The 16,909-nt window shown below is 41.7% G+C and overlaps 1 pseudogene; it reads left to right on the top strand.

The window, feature by feature from the left end:
* Positions 1 to 6,410: 6,410 nt before the first annotated feature.
* On the top strand, positions 6,411 to 9,548 carry LOC137758636 (UDP-N-acetylglucosamine--peptide N-acetylglucosaminyltransferase 110 kDa subunit pseudogene; annotated as a pseudogene).
* Positions 9,549 to 16,909: the final 7,361 nt, after the last annotated feature.

Raw genomic sequence — 16,909 nt, 5'->3', positions numbered from 1 at the left:
ATCATCTGGGCTTCTTTTCTGCTACTACAGGGCCCCAGTGAAGAGATGATAATAGGTCATGGACAGCAGTTTCTGCATTGTAAACAGAGGCCTAAGTGTGCCGATGCTTTAGTGTGACGGCAGAACTGAGTAGGTTAAGTTTCACATTGTGATGTCAGTGTAAATAAATACATACACATACTGATTGAGACAAAACAACATCCATGTACTGATTGAGACCCAAGACAAAGGAAAGGAGCTTTGCCACATTTGGATGGTTAGCTGCCTACGTGAAAGTTCAAGTAGTTTATTCTCTCATCTAGGAAAATAAACGTCCAAATACTTAAACACTATCTTAAAAAAAAAAAAAAAAAAAGACTATCTGGTCTTCAAAAACTATTAAGAAACAGTTACTGTGTAGGAAGTTTAGAACTCACGTTTTGAACATATTCCTGTCTGTCTACAGCTGCAGTTGTATTAGCAACAGACACATTCTGAAACTCGCGCTGGCCCAGAAGGGCACACGTGATCATGAGGCGGTGCCAACCTGGGTAACAACTGCAAGTGCCAGGGGTGGGCACAACGTGGTCAGATGGAAACTGGGGCAGGCAGAGAAGGGCCGGTGTGACCATGATTGCTGGAAGGAGCACAGCTGTGACCATCACAGCCCCTCCCAGCCAGAAGATAGCACAGATGCAGGGGGACAAAATTGGTCACAGGGTGACAGGAGGGAGAGGCAGTGAGAAAGAAAGCAAAAAAAATCTAGGAGGGGGGAAAGCCACAGATGTAAGTTCCTCGCAGGTGGAGAATATCACGGTTCCTGATAAAAATATTGTATGTGGTTGGGCGTAAGTTAAACTTGGCGTTCTGGAGCACTGAAGTTTGCTACAAACGTATTCAGGGTTTGACTTACACCCGACAGATAGAGGTCAGCCCTCACCCTGCTGCTCTCAGCAGCTGTAGCCAATGGGAGACAGAGCTGCCCAGCGTACCAGTTTAAGCTGCTGCTAATAGATAAAAATCAACCTAACCCCATTTCCTGCCTCTCTACTGTCCTCACTTGTCTGTTCATGGCCAATTTAGGCACAGGCTGAGCTGTTGGCTTGCTGTAACTGCTGGGAGACTGATGGGGTAGAATCTGATGCTGGCACATTCCCTTCTTAGCTAGGTGAAAGATCTGGTTTTAAGCCCTTAAAAGGAGGACTGTGTAAAAATGCAGTACTCCCTCATTAGCCTAAGGGCTATCCTAAATTCATAGATTTTCCTGATCTGTCACTCCAAGGAAGCTTTAGAGATGTTTAGACAGAGGGAAATCCACGATGGAAGGCTCTTTCAGAAAGGCTACAGCAGAGGTTAAATGACTTGCCCAAGGTTACTCAGAAGGGTGACTGACTATAAAGGCAGAAAGAGAACCAAAAGAGGCGTCTGAGAAGAATGGGGGAAATTATCAAATTAAACCTGGAGAAAGAACAGCGTCACTGATCCTCACGGTTAAAGATCTGTTGGAAACCCCAGTTCGCTAACACACGTTCCTTTATCCCAGACGTTCAGACTCTTAACTTAAACGTGAGCTCAGATATTTTCCTATGCTCAAGTTTTTAAAACTGTCCAACCTATTCTCCTCAACAAAAGTGACAGTAGATCAAGCTAAGTCTGGTCGTGTAGCTTCAACTGTTTCCTCACTAAGGCCTATAGCCAAGAGCCTATGGAGTTGAGTTAGAGGTTGAATTTTAGAAGAACAAGCTTTATGCTAAATGCTCTGTTGTAACTACATATCTTTCTGCAGTGTTTTATGCCTTCTTTCTTTTTTCCCCCTGGATTACAGACCAATTGGGCCAAACTAGAACTTTAGAAGCAGAGAATTCCATAACTCAGAATCTTTGATTCACATCGTTTGCTATTTTCTCTTCATTACCTTAAGGGAGCAATGAAACCCTGCAACTCCTTTGCCCACTGCTTAAGCTTCCAGAGGATATTCCTGACTGAAAGTGGTCCACGTTCTGAAATAAGAGGTTCCTTCGTGTCCTTTGTGTTTAAATAAACAAAATTAGGCTAAAGAATATTTGGGAAACATTTAAAAGAAAAAGTCACCCGTAAAATTGCCAGCCAGTAACAGCCACAAGAACATTTTTGTGTTTCCTCCTTATTTCTACACACATGTATACTTTCCAAAATTTGTCATAAATGTTTCCAAGGTTTTTTCGTATTTTGCCAAATTGCCCGCCAGAAAGATTAAATCAATTTATAATCCATTTTCCATGAATAATTTTTTAAAATGCAAACAAACTTTAAAATTGCAAGTTGAACAATGATACCTCACTGCCATGTTTGTTTTCTTGCATCTGCCTCACTCCTAAGGCTGACCATTTCCCCCCATGATTGTGGCCAATATTAGTGGACCTTGTATTTGATTCCTCAACAACAGTGTGGTTTCTGGAATTGAGCCTAGTGCCAGGAACGGGTCTTGATTAACACAAACCAAACATGGTGATCCAATCTCTCTTGCTAGTGAGTGGTTCAAAATGAGAACATGGCATCCTCTGACAGCAGAATTGATCCAGCTTGGTCCTAAAGTGACTCAGTGAAGCTAAAGAGAAGAACTTGTATTTTTTTTCTTTTGATAAATTTATTTATTTTTATTTATTTTATTTTTGGCTGCGTTGGGTCTTCGTTGCTGCACACGGGCTTTCTCTAGCTGTGGTGAGCGGGGGCCACTCTTCGTTGTGGTGCACGGGCTTCTCATTGGGGTGGCTTCTCTTGTTGCGGAGCACAGGGCTCTAGGCGCATGGGCTTCAGGAGTTGTGGCTCGCGGGCTCTAGAACACAGGCTCAGTAGTTGTGGTGCACAGGCCTAGTTGCTCCGCAGCATGTGGGATCTTCCCAGAGCAGGGCTTGAACCCGTGTCCCCTGCAATGGCGGGCAGATTCTTAACCACTGCACCACTAGGGAAGCCCAGGATTTGTATTGTATTGCTAGCAAAGAGACTGCATTTCTCCTCTGATGAATGTGCACAAGAAAGCATGCTGTCCCCGGTGATCGCTGGGTACCGTCTCATGATCCTGAGGGAAGCCATCCTATCCTTCTGGTTACGTGATACAGTGGGTTTCCTTCTTGTTTAGGCCAGTTTTATTTGGAGTTTCAATTTTTATAGTGAAAAGTTGTCATAACACTTTCTGCTCTAGGGGGGTTTTTTTGTTTGTTTTGTTTTTGTCAATTCCTGCTGGGTATTATTTGTATTGTTGATGTGGCAAGAACTCTACTGAGATATGGTCTTCTTGTCTTTATATTATGAATATATCTCTAAGTTTATCACTTATCATTTACTCCTTACTCTTGTTTAATATAGAGAAGGTTATAATTTAAGTCTATTAAATCCATCAGTGTGTTTCTACATGATATATTCCATTGCTTTTACTTTTATTCATTCATTCATTAAAGAGAGTGTGTGTGTGCGTGTGTGTATGTGTGTGTGTGTACTACAAGGTGCCAAGCACTACGAGAGGCAATAAGACTATTTATTTTGAGACAAGAAAGACACAGCCCCTGTCCTCGTGGAGTTCCTATCCTGGTGGGGGATTGAGAATATGTTAGACGTTTACTGAAAAGCCACACAAGTGTGTGTAAGCTACTAAAGGATAGAGGCTACAGAGGGAAGGACCCAGTCTAGGAGCGCTTTCATAGAAGGGTTAGGTCTAGTTAGGGAAGTCAGGGGAAGCTTTCCTGGGGAAGTGGTGACTGAGCTAAGAATGATAAAGAGGACTTAGGTAGTGGGCTAAGAGCATTACAGGCAGTGGAAAGAGCCGGTGCAAAGGTCCTGCTCATGGGCAAGCATAGGCAACAGGAAGGACTGAAAGAATGTAGGACATGGTCCACATCCTCAGAGGGGCCTGGTGTAAGTGAAGGCGGAAGGTTGAAGGGTGGGAAGTGGGGGATGCTGACCACGCAGGGCCAGTAAGTCCATGGTAAGGAGTTGTGTCTCCTTCCTAAGATCTATGGGAAATCACTGAAGGTGTCATCTTTGACAACCACATTACTTTTACCTCCAAACATCCAATCTCATAACAAGTCCTAACAATTTTGCTTTCGAAATATCTCTTCAGTCTATCCACTTCAATCCATCCACTTCTGTTCGTCATTACCAACACTTCCTCAGCCCATTCTATCATCATTTCTGTCTGGACTAGGGGAATAGCATCCTCAATGATCTATTTGCACCTACTGTTGCCCCACTCCAATCCCTTCCTGCACAGTTACGGGGAGACACGCCTGACCTTGATACCATTTGATGACACAGAAAACACTGAAAGAGGACCAGTTTGTTTTTCATTAGTCTTGTTCTTGAGAGGTTGTGGAGTGGGCAGTTCATGAGTTTAATCTTGGACCTGCTGAGTTTTAAATATCCCTGGGATGTCCTAGAGAAGAAGCCAAGCAGGAGGTGTCTGTTAGGTAGATATCTTCTGCCTCCCCATCTAGAGCCACTCTCCACCCATCTCTACGCTGATCCCTGCCCGGAGACATTAACGTGTGTGGGATGTCAAGATTCCATGTATCCCCAGCGCCTGCTCCCGTGTGCGCTGCCTTCTAGTTGCGTTCAGCCCATAGGAGGTACATGAGGGAAGAAGCGTGAAGGCTGAGTATTTACTCGATACGATATACATCCTGCATCATCTCTTCCTCTTCCCCACCTCCTCCTCTTTCCACCCTGCCTCCTTCAAACCCTCCTCCTCTGCCTCCTGCGCCTCCTGCTCTTCTTCCTCCCACGTCTTCCTCTTTTTTTCTCTCTCGAATCCAGTAATCATTTCCACCTCCTCCTTTTTCAAAAAACTAATTAATTAATTTTTGGCTGCATTGGATCTTTGCTGCGCCCGGGCTTTCTCTAGTCGCGGCAAGTGGGGGCTACTCTTCGTTGCAGTGAGTGGGCTTCTCATTTCGGTGGCTTCTCTTGTTGCAGAGCACGGGCTCTAGGTGCCCGGTCTTCAGTAGTTGCGGCCCGCGGGCTCAGTAGTTGTGGCTCGTGGGCTCTAGAGTGCAGGCTGAGTAGTTGTGGCGCACAGGCTCAGTTGCTCCGTGGCATGTGGGATCTTTCCGGACCAGGGCTTGAACCCCTGCACTGGCAGGTGGATTCTTAACCACTGAGCCACCAGGGAAGTCCCTAACCTCCTCCTTTAAGCCTAGGCAGTAAAAGCTCCCTGAGATGCTGGACTACTGTCCTCTGTTGTTTTCCCCAAACCCTTTGCAAATGATCTCTTGACTACAGTCTCCTTAATTACGGTACATTTGAGTGTGCCACCTTTCTCTTTCAGGGATTCTGACTTATACTGATAGGTAAGAAATGCCTGGGGGAGAGTTAAATTTGAGTCACCTGAGTAGAGGTGGTCATTGGAGCCGTGGCTATAAATGTGAATATCTTGGGAGACAGTGTAGAGAAGGAATGGGCCCTGAGGAACTCAAACATGTAATGGCTTTCAGAGGAGGATAATCTTGCAAAGGAATTGGAGAAGTAGCAACCAAAGTGAGGTGAAAAATCAGGGCAGTGTGTGTCATAGAAGTCAAAGGAGGCAAAGGGAAGAAAAAGAGCGTTGGTAGTCAAGATTATCAGTTGGTCCTGCAAAGTCATTGGATTTAGTGACTTATACCCTCGTGAATCTGTTACATATTTTCTGTGCTCCCTCTGAATAATGATTTAAATTTTTTTACATTAACTTATCTATAATTTATCTTAGGTAAATACAGTCAAATTTGTTTTAGAACGTATTTTAAGGTAAAAATTAACTACCCTTCCTTAACCATTATTCCAACATTATTTATGTTCTACTTTCTCTATTACCATTATTTCCTCCAACATTCACTGTTTCTAAAAATATAAAGAGATGTTTGAGCACTTTCTACTAGATGTTTAAGAGCTTTCTATTTGACTGTATCATAGTGGTTCAATGGTTGTCGCTTTAGCATTCATTTTAAAATTGATCCATTAGAACAAGTCTAACCTCTTAATTTTAATTTTCAGAATTCTATTATCAATAGCCCCATTTATTCTTCCAGATAAACTCTATATTTTTTTAACATCTTTATTAGAGTATAATTGCTTTACTATGGTGTGTTAGTTTCTGCTTTATAACAAAGTGAATCAGTTATACATATACATATGTCCCCACATCTCTTCCCTCTTGCATCTCCAGATAAACTTTAGAACCATCTTATCAATTAAAAAAAACTTAAACTTCATTGTGATTTTTTTCAAGACCGTGAGAGATAGATGGCCAACCAGAGTTCCTAAGGTTCAGTGTATGTAACTGCTGCCGCCGCTTAAGCCTGCCAAAGCAGTGGTACGGCTACTGCCCTTGTATTTGCTACCTCTAGAAACATTCTTGCCAGTAGTGGCAGCAGCGGGACTCAATTACCCTCTTTTCGCACTCCCTCCAGAAGCTCCAGATGGCGTCTTCCGTGGGCAACGTGGCCGACAGCACAGACCCAACGAAACGTATGCTTTCCTTCCAAGGGTTAGCAGAGTTGACACATCGAGCCTATCAGGCGGGAGATTTTGAGGCAGCTGAGAGACACTGCATGCAGCTCTGGAGACAAGAGCCAGACAATACTGGTGTACTTTTATTACTTTCATCTATACACTTCCGGTGTCGAAGGCTGGACGGATCTGCCCACTTTAGTACTCTGGCAATTAAAAAGAACCCTCTTCTGGCAGAAGCCTATTCGAATTTGGGGAATGTGTACAAGGAAAGCGGGCAGTTGCAGGAAGCAATCGAGCATTACCGGCATGCGTTGCGTCTCAAACCAGATTTCATCGATGGTTATATTAACCTGGCAGCCGCTTTGGTAGCAGCAGGCGACATGGAAGGGGCAGTACAAGCTTACGCCTCCGCTCTTCAGTACAATCCTGATCTGTACTGTGTTTGCAGTGACCTGGGGAACCTGCTCAAAGCCCTGGGTCGCTTGGAAGAAGCCAAGGCATGTTATTTGAAAGCAATTGAGACGCAACCGAACTTTGCAGTAGCTTGGAGTAACCTTGGCTGTGTTTTCAATGCACAAGGGGAGATTTGGCTTGCAATTCATCACTTTGAAAAGGCTGTCACCCATGACCCCAATTTTCTGGATGCTTATATCAATTTAGGAAATGTCTTCAAAGAGGCACGGATTTTTGAACGAGCTGTGGCAGCTTACCTTCGTGCCCTAAGCTTGAGTCCAAATCATGCAGTGGTACATGGCAGCCTGGCTTGTGTATACTATGAGCAAGGCCTGATAGATCTGGCAATAGACACCTACAGGCGAGCTATTGAATTGCAACCACACTTCCCGGACGCTTACTGCAACCTAGCCAACGCTCTCAAAGAGAAGGGCAGTGTTGCCGAAGCAGAAGATTGTTATAATACAGCTCTGTGGCTGTGTCCCACCCATGCAGACTCTCTGAATAACCTAGCCAATATCAAGCGAGAACAGGGAAACATTGAAGAGGCAGTTCGCTTGTATTGTAAAGCATTAGAAGTCTTCCCAGAGTTTGCTGCTGTCCATTCAAATTTAGCAAGTGTATTGCAGCAGCAGGGAAGAGTGCAGGAAGCTCTGATGCATTATAAGGAGGCTATTCGAATCAGTCCTACCTTTGCTGAGGCCTACTGTAATATGGGAAACACTCTAACGGGGATGCAGGATGTTCAGGGAGCCTTGCAGTGTTATACACGTGCCATTCAGATTAACCCTGCATTTGCGGATGCCCACAGCAATCTGGCTTCCATTCACAAGGATTCAGGGAATATTCCAGAAGCAATTGCTTCTTATCGCACTGCTCTGAAGCTTCAACCTGACTTTCCTGACGCTTATTGTAATCTGGCTCATTGCCTGCAGATTGTCTGTGACTGGACAGACTATGATGAGCGCATGAAGAGGTTGGTCAGCGTTGTGGCTGACCAGTTAGAGAAGAACAGGTTGCCTTCTGTGCAGCCTCATCACAGCATGTTATATCCTCTTCCTCACGGCGTCAGGAAGGCTATTGCCGAGAGGCATGGGCACCTCTGCCTGGATAACATCAATGTCCTTCACAAACCACCGTATGAACATCCAAAGGACTTGAAGCTCAGTGATGGTCGACTGCGTGTAGGATACGTGAGTTCTGACTTTGGGAACCATCCTACTTCTCATCTTATGCAGTCTATTCCAGGCATGCACAATCGTGATAAATTTGAGGTATTCTGTTATGCCCTGAGCCCAGATGATGGCACAAACTTCCGAGCGAAGGTGATGGCAGAAGCCGATCATTTCGTTGATCTTTCTCAGATTCCATGCGATGGAAAAGCAGCTGATCGCATCCATCAAGATGGTATACACATCCTCGTAAATATGAATGGTTATACCAGGGGTGCTCGAAATGAACTCTTTGCTCTCAGGCCAGCTCCTATTCAGGCAATGTGGCTGGGGTACCCTGGGACTAGTGGCGCGCTTTTCATGGATTATATCATCACTGATCGGGAAACTTCACCTGCTGAAGTTGCTGAGCAGTATTCTGAGAAACTGGCTTATATGCCCCATACTTTCTTTATTGGTGATCATGCTAATATGTTCCCTCACCTGAAGAAAAAAGCAGTCATCGATTTTAAGTCCAATGGGCACATTTATGACAATCGAATTGTGCTGAATGGCATCGACCTCAAAGCATTTCTTGATAGTCTACCAGACGTGAAAATTGTCAAGATGAAATGTCCTGATGGAGGAGACAAAGCAGACAGCAGCAATATAGATCTTAATATGCCTGTCATTCCTATGAATACGACTGCAGAAGCAGTTATGGAAATGATTAACAGAGGACAAATTCAGATAACAATTAATGGATTCAGTATTAGCAATGGACTGGCAACTACCCAGATCAACAATAAGGCTGCCACTGGAGAGGAGGTTCCCCGTACCATTATTGTAACCACACGTTCTCAGTACGGGTTACCGGAAGATGCCATTGTGTACTGTAACTTTAATCAGCTATATAAAATTGACCCATCTACTTTGCAGATGTGGGCAAATATTCTGAAGCGTGTTCCCAATAGCGTACTGTGGCTGTTGCGTTTCCCAGCAGGAGAACCTAATATTCAACAGTACGCGCAAAATATGGGCCTTCCCCAGAACCGTATCATTTTTTCACCTGTTGCTCCTAAAGAGGAACATGTTCGGAGAGGCCAGCTGGCTGATGTCTGCTTGGACACTCCACTCTGTAATGGACACACCACAGGGATGGATGTCCTTTGGTCGGGGACACCCGTGGTGACTATGCCAGGAGAGACTCTTGCTTCCCGAGTTGCAGCTTCCCAGCTCACCTGTTTAGGCTGTCTTGAGCTTATTGCTAAAAATAGACAAGAGTATGAAGACATAGCTGTGAAACTGGGAACTGATCTAGAATACCTGAAGAGAATTCGTGGCAAAGTCTGGAAGCAGAGAATATCTAGCCCTCTGTTCAACACCAAACAATACACACTGGAACTAGAGCGCCTCTATCTACAGATGTGGGAGCATTATGCAGCTGGCAACAAACCTGATCACATGATGAAGCCTGTTGACGTCACTGAGTCGGCCTAAATAATGACTGTGTGCGCAGGAGAATTACCCCTGTACCTGAGCCTCAACCTTCTGGGGGAAAGGGAACTAGATACGTTACTTTGTACTTACCTTTGTAGCAATATCATGTTGCAGATGGGTGACAGACAGTGATAACAGATAGCACAGCCAGACTTGCTTCCTGCATGATCATGACAGGGAGAGACACAAGAGATGGGAGACTGCTGTTCCACAAGGAGTCTCCGTAGAATTTTGCGGCAGCCAGGTGTTGCCTAAGTCTGGAAGGTCTGATCTCCCTTGGTCTTCCATGGGATGGGTGGTTAGTGTGGAGGGGAGATAGAGATTGCCCAGTCTTCTGAATTAAGTTTTTCTTTATATTTGGGGTATTGGAGCTATTAAAAATGTTTGGTTTCAGGTTTTATTCATGTGACGTGTATATGATTCTTTTGAGATAAGGTTTTAAGCTAAAATATTCCTTGTTTTAGTTTCTGAACTCTACAGACAAATGGGGACTTTGCTGGTGTAGTCTTTTTATAGGTTTTATAAACCACTTGAGCCTATATCAGTCATTTTAGTGTCTGACATGTTTGGAACTATCAGTGCTTTGTTGGTTTATGGCTTAAATTCTTTTTCTGGTCCGTTTCCTTCTTCCCTTCCCCCCACTTTAAACATTTTCCTGTATCTTGGCTAACAAAAAACCAAGTCTGATTCAAAACCTCCCAGAGTGTTTCTCTTAAACACATCATCTGGTGCCAAATGAAGATTCTTAGGAGTGATTATTAATTATGAAGGGCACAGTTGTGGTACTGTCACTGATGATAATAATAATGGATTTTTGGCCTAGAGTTTTGACCTATTGCACCAGTGTTTTACCGTTGACTGCCCCTCTGTGCTGCTTCCAAAAGTGATAGTGTGTGATCAGATTTTTACTTTCACTTCTAAAGTTTGTTCTTTTTTTTAAAGTGAGTCCTGTTCTTCCTTTTTCTTTCAGCAGAAATGAAATCCCAGGTAAGTACAAGTATTCAAATATTTGATCAGTAAGTCCCAGTTATCTCCAGTGCATTAAATAACTTTCATCAAAAAACATGTTATAGGTAAAAAGCTCTGGAGGACCAGCTATGTATATGATTATTATGCTTCAGACCTTCTAGGGTGTTACACATAATAACTTGTCTTCTGGACGTGGTCTTGAAGTCTATGGATTCAGCCTCAGTAGTAGCGAACTGCACTGCTACTTGGTTTGGAGTATAAATTAGACTTTAGCCCTCCTGGGGGTTGAGTTTTTGGTATTGAAAACCATAGGAATGAAATTATTGTATTTCAACAAAGGACTGAGGGCTTGAGGCTTAAACAAGCCAACATATGAATATATGTTTTTGTCTTGCTGTACTGCACATATGCTGTCTAGTAACAGATATTTTGTCTGCTAGTAGTGTTCTAGATTCTGTCTTTCCAAAGTGCTGAGGCAGTGCATCTATTCTGTAGTTGCAGCTGATGCCTGAATGTATCCTAGCTGACAAATGATTGATTAAGAAGCACTTGAATTTCGGAAAGATTTGTACTGTTAACCAAAATCTGAGCAAGGAGTCTCAAATGTAATTCTTAGCCAGAATTACATGTTAATGAACGACTTAACAGTGTAAATCAAGGAACATCAGTGTAGGGATTTCTTTTAATTTATTTTTTACCTGCTTGAAAGAATCAGTTAAAGGTTGCCAGCTTGGTTGCAGATGAACGGACGTTTGAAGTTCACCAAACTACTTCATGTGGAATAGGAGAATAGACTTCCAGCGCCCTCAAGGCTGTGACCTTGCAGCCATTTTACATAGCACAGCATCCCCCTAGAGGGATGAACCTTTCCCTGCCCGAAAAGTAGCCGCTCTGGTTGAAGCTTTGCTTATTGTAACAGGCTTTTGTTTCCAGGTAACATGTCTGTGGAAGGCTTAATTCTGAATAGAGATATAGATATTACTGGAAACTAATTGTTTTTTCTATTATACTCTGCTTTATCAAAAAAGTAAAACATTTACATTGTGCTACAGAAATTCAGATGTTGTCTTGCAATCTTTAAACAATAAATGAATGATTTGCCCTGAAAAACAAAAAACAAAAAACTTCTTTGTGATTTTGTTTGGGATTATTTTAATCCTGTAAATTAAATTGGGAAGAAGTTAAATCTTTATTATATTGCCTTTTAGCCAGAAACTTGATAGATAGATAGATAAATCCATTTATCTTCAAATCTCATTTTTAACTCTAATAAAAGTGTAACCATTTTCTTCAAATAATATGTTAATATATTTTGTGAAGGTCGTTTCCAAACATTTTATATTTACATTCTTCTTTCTGATGTTTCTTAGATATTCTTTGCTACTCTTTCTCTGACTTTTTTTGGTATAATAGTAATATATGTTTCTGGTAGAAAAAAATGAGAAGAAATCAAGAAAAAAAACCCTAAGTATAATTCTAATAGTCAACACCCAGATTCCAGTACAGTTAACTTTTTGGTGTACTCACTCAACGCTTTTTCTATTCTTATGTATGTGTATTTTTATATTTCTTATGTAAATGAGGTATCATACTGTTCTGTAACTTCTTTCATCTGCTATACAAGGAACATCTCATGTCAGTGTATGCACTTCATTGCTGGATGCTATTCTGTTATACAGATGTACCTTAATTTATTTAACCAGACCTTTACTGGGGACCTTTGTTGTTGTTTCTAACTTTCCAGCATGAAATCATTCTGTGATAAAGCTCTTTTTACCTCCTCAATTCCAAAGAGCCTTGACATTTTATTAAGTATCGGATATATACAAAAGAATATTTATAAAATAAATGTTTAAGGATAAAAAAAGTAACAATGACATGATCACTTGTGCACCTACTGTCCCATTTAAGACATAGAACATTTAAGCCCCTATGTATCCCTCTCCAATCCCATCCTTCCTAATCATTCTATATATATATATATATATGTGTGTGTGTGTGTGTGTGTGTATGTATATATACATATATATGTATGTATATATGATTTTTGCATGCTTTTGAACTTCATATAATTGGAATTTACCATATGGGTCTTTCTGGGACATACTTTTTCCACTTAATAACATGTTCCTGAGATGCATCCATGTTGTTGCAAATAACTACAGTTTATTCATGTTTATTTCTGTATAGTATTCAATTATATGAATATATCAGAATTTTACTCCATTCTACTGTTGGTGAATATCTTGGTTGTTTCTAGTTTTTGCTCTTACAGATATGCTACTATGAACATCTTGTACCTACCGCCCACTACATGTGTACAAGAGTTTCTCTAGGCCAAACATCAGAGAGTAGAATTGCTGAGTCAAAAGGCATGCATACCTTCAACCTAATAGATAATGCAAATTATCTTCCAAAATGGTTGAAATAAATTGACTCTCCCACAAACACTGTATAAGAATTCAGTGGTTCCACATCTCTAATTCTTGGTATTCCACATTGAAAAATTTCTGTCAAGCTGATGAGATTGAAATAATATGCCACTGTGGTTTTAATTTGCATTTCCCTGATTACAAATGAAGTTGAACATATTTTCATATGTTATTTTACCATTTGTGTTCTCTTTTCAGTGATATGCCCAGTCAAATCTTTTTCCCCTTTAGAATAAATTAGGTTGTAGTTTTCTGAATGGCTTATAGTTTTTGGTCTGGATACTAACCCTTTGTCATATGGGTATAGCAAATACCCTCTCCCAGTGTGTGACTCACCTTTTCACTTCTGTTATGGTATATCTTGATGAACAGAAGTTCTTCATTTTAATGTAGTTCACTTTAATAGTAATTTACTTTACTCTCTATGCTTTTCTGTCTCGCTTCAGAGATTCTTCTCATCCGTTAATTGAAAAGGGCATTTTCTTTTATTACTTTCAAAAAGTTTAAAAACTCTACCTAATTTTGAGTCTTTTAGACACCTAGAATTGATTTTTGGCATGTGGTGTGAGGTAGGGGTTCAGATCCCCTTTTTTCTATACGAATAACCAGTTGTCTCAGCATCAGTTATTTAAAGCTCATACTTTCTCAACTGATTTTCAGTGTCCGTTCTGATACACTTGAGAATCAACGTGCCAAGTTCCACTATCCATTCCTCAATGCCCACCAGTCAAAATAAATACTTTGTTGGGATTTTAAATGTAATAAAAGAAATCTACGGATCAATTGGAAAAGCAATGACAACTTTATAATATTGAATCTTCCTACCCATAAACATAGTATCACTTTCCATTTATTTAAATTTCCTTTGATTTCTCTCAGTCATTTTATGATTTTCTGTATACAGGTCTTACTCATATTTTGTTAAATCTCTTCCTAGGTAATTCATATTTTTGATACTACTGTAAATGGCATCTGTCTTTTTATTACACGTTCTAATTTTTTGTTGCTGGTATATAGAAATGCATTTTTAAAATATTGACCTTATAAGTATCAATTTTACTAAAAAAAAATCTTAATTCTATTTTTCTGTATAGGAAAATTTTTAAAGTGGGGGGAAGGGAAGAAGGAAACGGACAAGAAAAGGAATTTAAGCCATAAACCAACAAAGCACTGATAGTTCCAAACATGTCAGACACTAAAATGACGGATATAGGCTCAAGTGGTTTATAAAACCTATAAAAAGACTACACCAGCAACGTCCCTATCTTTAATATGTATTCTTATGTGTATGTAAAAATCTTATCTCCTGCAGATGACTCCCTAGTTTCTGCCCTCTAATCATTATAAATTGTATATAAATTTTATACTATCTGATATTTCCAACACCTGATTGACTTTTTGTGGGTGATGTGAGTTGCTTGTTATTTTGTTGGGTCTCGCTCATGATGCTTTTCTTTTTTAATTGTGAATTCACATTTCTATGGGAATTATTTGAAGCCTAGATAGAAGGGAGTTCATTTAAAAAGGATTTGCATGTGTTTCTGCCAGATGCTCATGGGTACTACTGAAGGAGGGCCACTCTAAACTAAATTCTCAGCTTGAAGGTTTTCCAGACCACCCAGGTAGCGCAACTCTGGCAACAAAACTCACACGTGAGGGCTAGCTTGTACTTAGAAACTTTCAGGAAAGATTTTTCTTCTCCTTTACCAGCGCCAAATTTTAACATAAGCAAATGTCCTTGTTGTCTGCAATGGGGGCAATTTTATTTCTAGTATACCCTTTCGAGCTTTATGTAGGATTGTCTTTTATGCTGCCCTCTTTGGGCTGGACCTAGGCTTTGTCAACTATCATCCATATTTCACAAGGCTGTGAACACTGGATCTCAAGATCCCCTGATTTGTCAAAAGTCCTCAGTACAAAGGCCATTAGCAGTGCCTGGGTCATCTCACTTGGGCCTTGCTTAGAATTCCTTTTGGCCTTACTTTATTAGCAGGTCACTGATGCATTTAAAAATATATATATTTCTATATTTTATTCATTGTTTTTAGTTATTCTCAATGGGAAGTTTGTGAAGGGCATGTAGTTTGCTAAGCACCCCCCACCTCACTTCAGCTACACCTTCTCATATCCTAGATCTTTCATTTCCAATATCTATTTCACCTCCTAAATCTCAATTTCAAATATCTTCTCTCTATGGCCATCATCTCCTATCTTTGCGTGCCTCTAATTTACCAGTCCCACCTTAACAATTCTCCAGCCCTATTAGGACTCCCAATTCAATCACCCCCAAATATTCACTGGCCATTTACTCAGGTTCTTCCTCATCCACATTAGAGTCTACGCTGGGTCTCTGTGTTGCAAAATACAATAAAAATAGTGCCTTCTGTAGTTGTGCCATGCTATGGTACTGACTTTGTGTTTCATCATCATAATCACTCCTTTATACACACCCTCCATGTCTTTTTTTTCTTTTTTTTTTTTTCTTCGTTCTTCTCTCATCTGATCTGGCACAATTATTGACTGAGTAAACCCGCATTTATCTGCCTACTCTGTACCTAGTTCTGGAGGAAAAGAAGCAACTAGGCTAACTGGTTTCCTTCTAAATGTATGTGGCTTCAGGCTGTAGAGAAATCCTTCTGTATTTCTCTAGTCAGTTCTCTCCACCACCTTTCAAAGCAGCTTCTCTCTGCAAATCCCCAGCCTTCCCTGACCCCAGCCCCCTTTCTCAGTTGATGGCTTCCCTTAGTCCATGGAGACATCCTCATCCACTCACCACCAAACTCCATGCATGTTTAATAGATGCTCATCTTTTCCTCTTGTGACTTCAGATGAACTCTCCATGTTCACATCTAGGGCCATCCTTTCCACTTGTGCACAGGATCCCACCCCCTTTCTCTGCCCTCCACCCCTCACTATCAGTGGTTCTCTGCCATTCTGACTCTCCTCCTGCTCTGAGAATGAACACATCCTGTCAGATTTTTTTTTTCTTAACATAAGAGACAACTTCTTCTGGGAAGATGAAGTTGATGTACTTTCCCATATTCCTCCAGCTAAGTGAAACTAAAACCCTTGGACATTACATATAAAAGAAACATAAGAAGGCTGAAAGGTAGAGAGAGGAAGGCAGATCAGCTAGGGACTTTGAGACCTGAGGAATGACACATGGTTAGTTCCTACCTTGTTTGTTTGTTTACCTCATATATCCCAGACTTGGAGCTGAAGAAGCTAGCAACCTGCAAACGCCAACAGGCACAGACAAAAAAAAAAAAAACAAAAAAAAAACAACCTTCAACCAAAGCCTGGTCTGCTTAGCCAGAGAACCAGGAATAGGTCAGCCTAGTGAAATAGAAAACTTTTAGAATTATCTAAGCAGCTCTACTCCAGCCAAAAACCACAGAAAAAAAAAAAAACAAACAAAAACTGTGGCCCCACTCCCACCCATGCCAGCCAAGTCCTAGAGGGGAGACTAGACTTCAGCCTTCCGCTAGGCTGTACCAAGGCACCCCAACACACCTGCCAAGGTGGCGGCAGAGAAGGATACATAGGGAGCTGGGATTTTCATCCCCAACAGGCATGAATGATACACACTCTCCTCCCTCCCCTCTCCACAGTACCAGTGGAGACCACACGGGGAGCCTGGACTTCCACCCCCACTGGCAGTAACAAGGCCTCTCTCCCCATCCCAGATGGGGTACTGCCAGAGAAGGCCTAGGGGAGCTTCAGGGCTTTTGCCACCACCCGGCGGTAACGAGGCACTTCTGCCCCTCCCATCCAGGAAGGCATCCGTGAAGGCCTCGTGAGAAGCTGGCACTCCCACACCTGCCCAGCAGTAATGAGGAGCTCACAGCTGTAAGAGAGCGTACACTTTGCCTTCTAGGTCACTGTGTAACCCCAGTGCCTGGAATGACAGGGGCTAGTTGCATGATCTCGCTCAAATCACTCATCCCTTCGGTGTCGCAA

The sequence above is a fragment of the Eschrichtius robustus genome, chromosome 2 (assembly GCF_028021215.1).
Source record: "Eschrichtius robustus isolate mEscRob2 chromosome 2, mEscRob2.pri, whole genome shotgun sequence".
NCBI classification, from domain to species: domain Eukaryota; kingdom Metazoa; phylum Chordata; class Mammalia; order Artiodactyla; family Eschrichtiidae; genus Eschrichtius; species Eschrichtius robustus.
The sequence above is the reverse complement of the archived record's forward strand: the minus strand, read 5'-3'. Positions and strand labels throughout refer to the sequence as shown.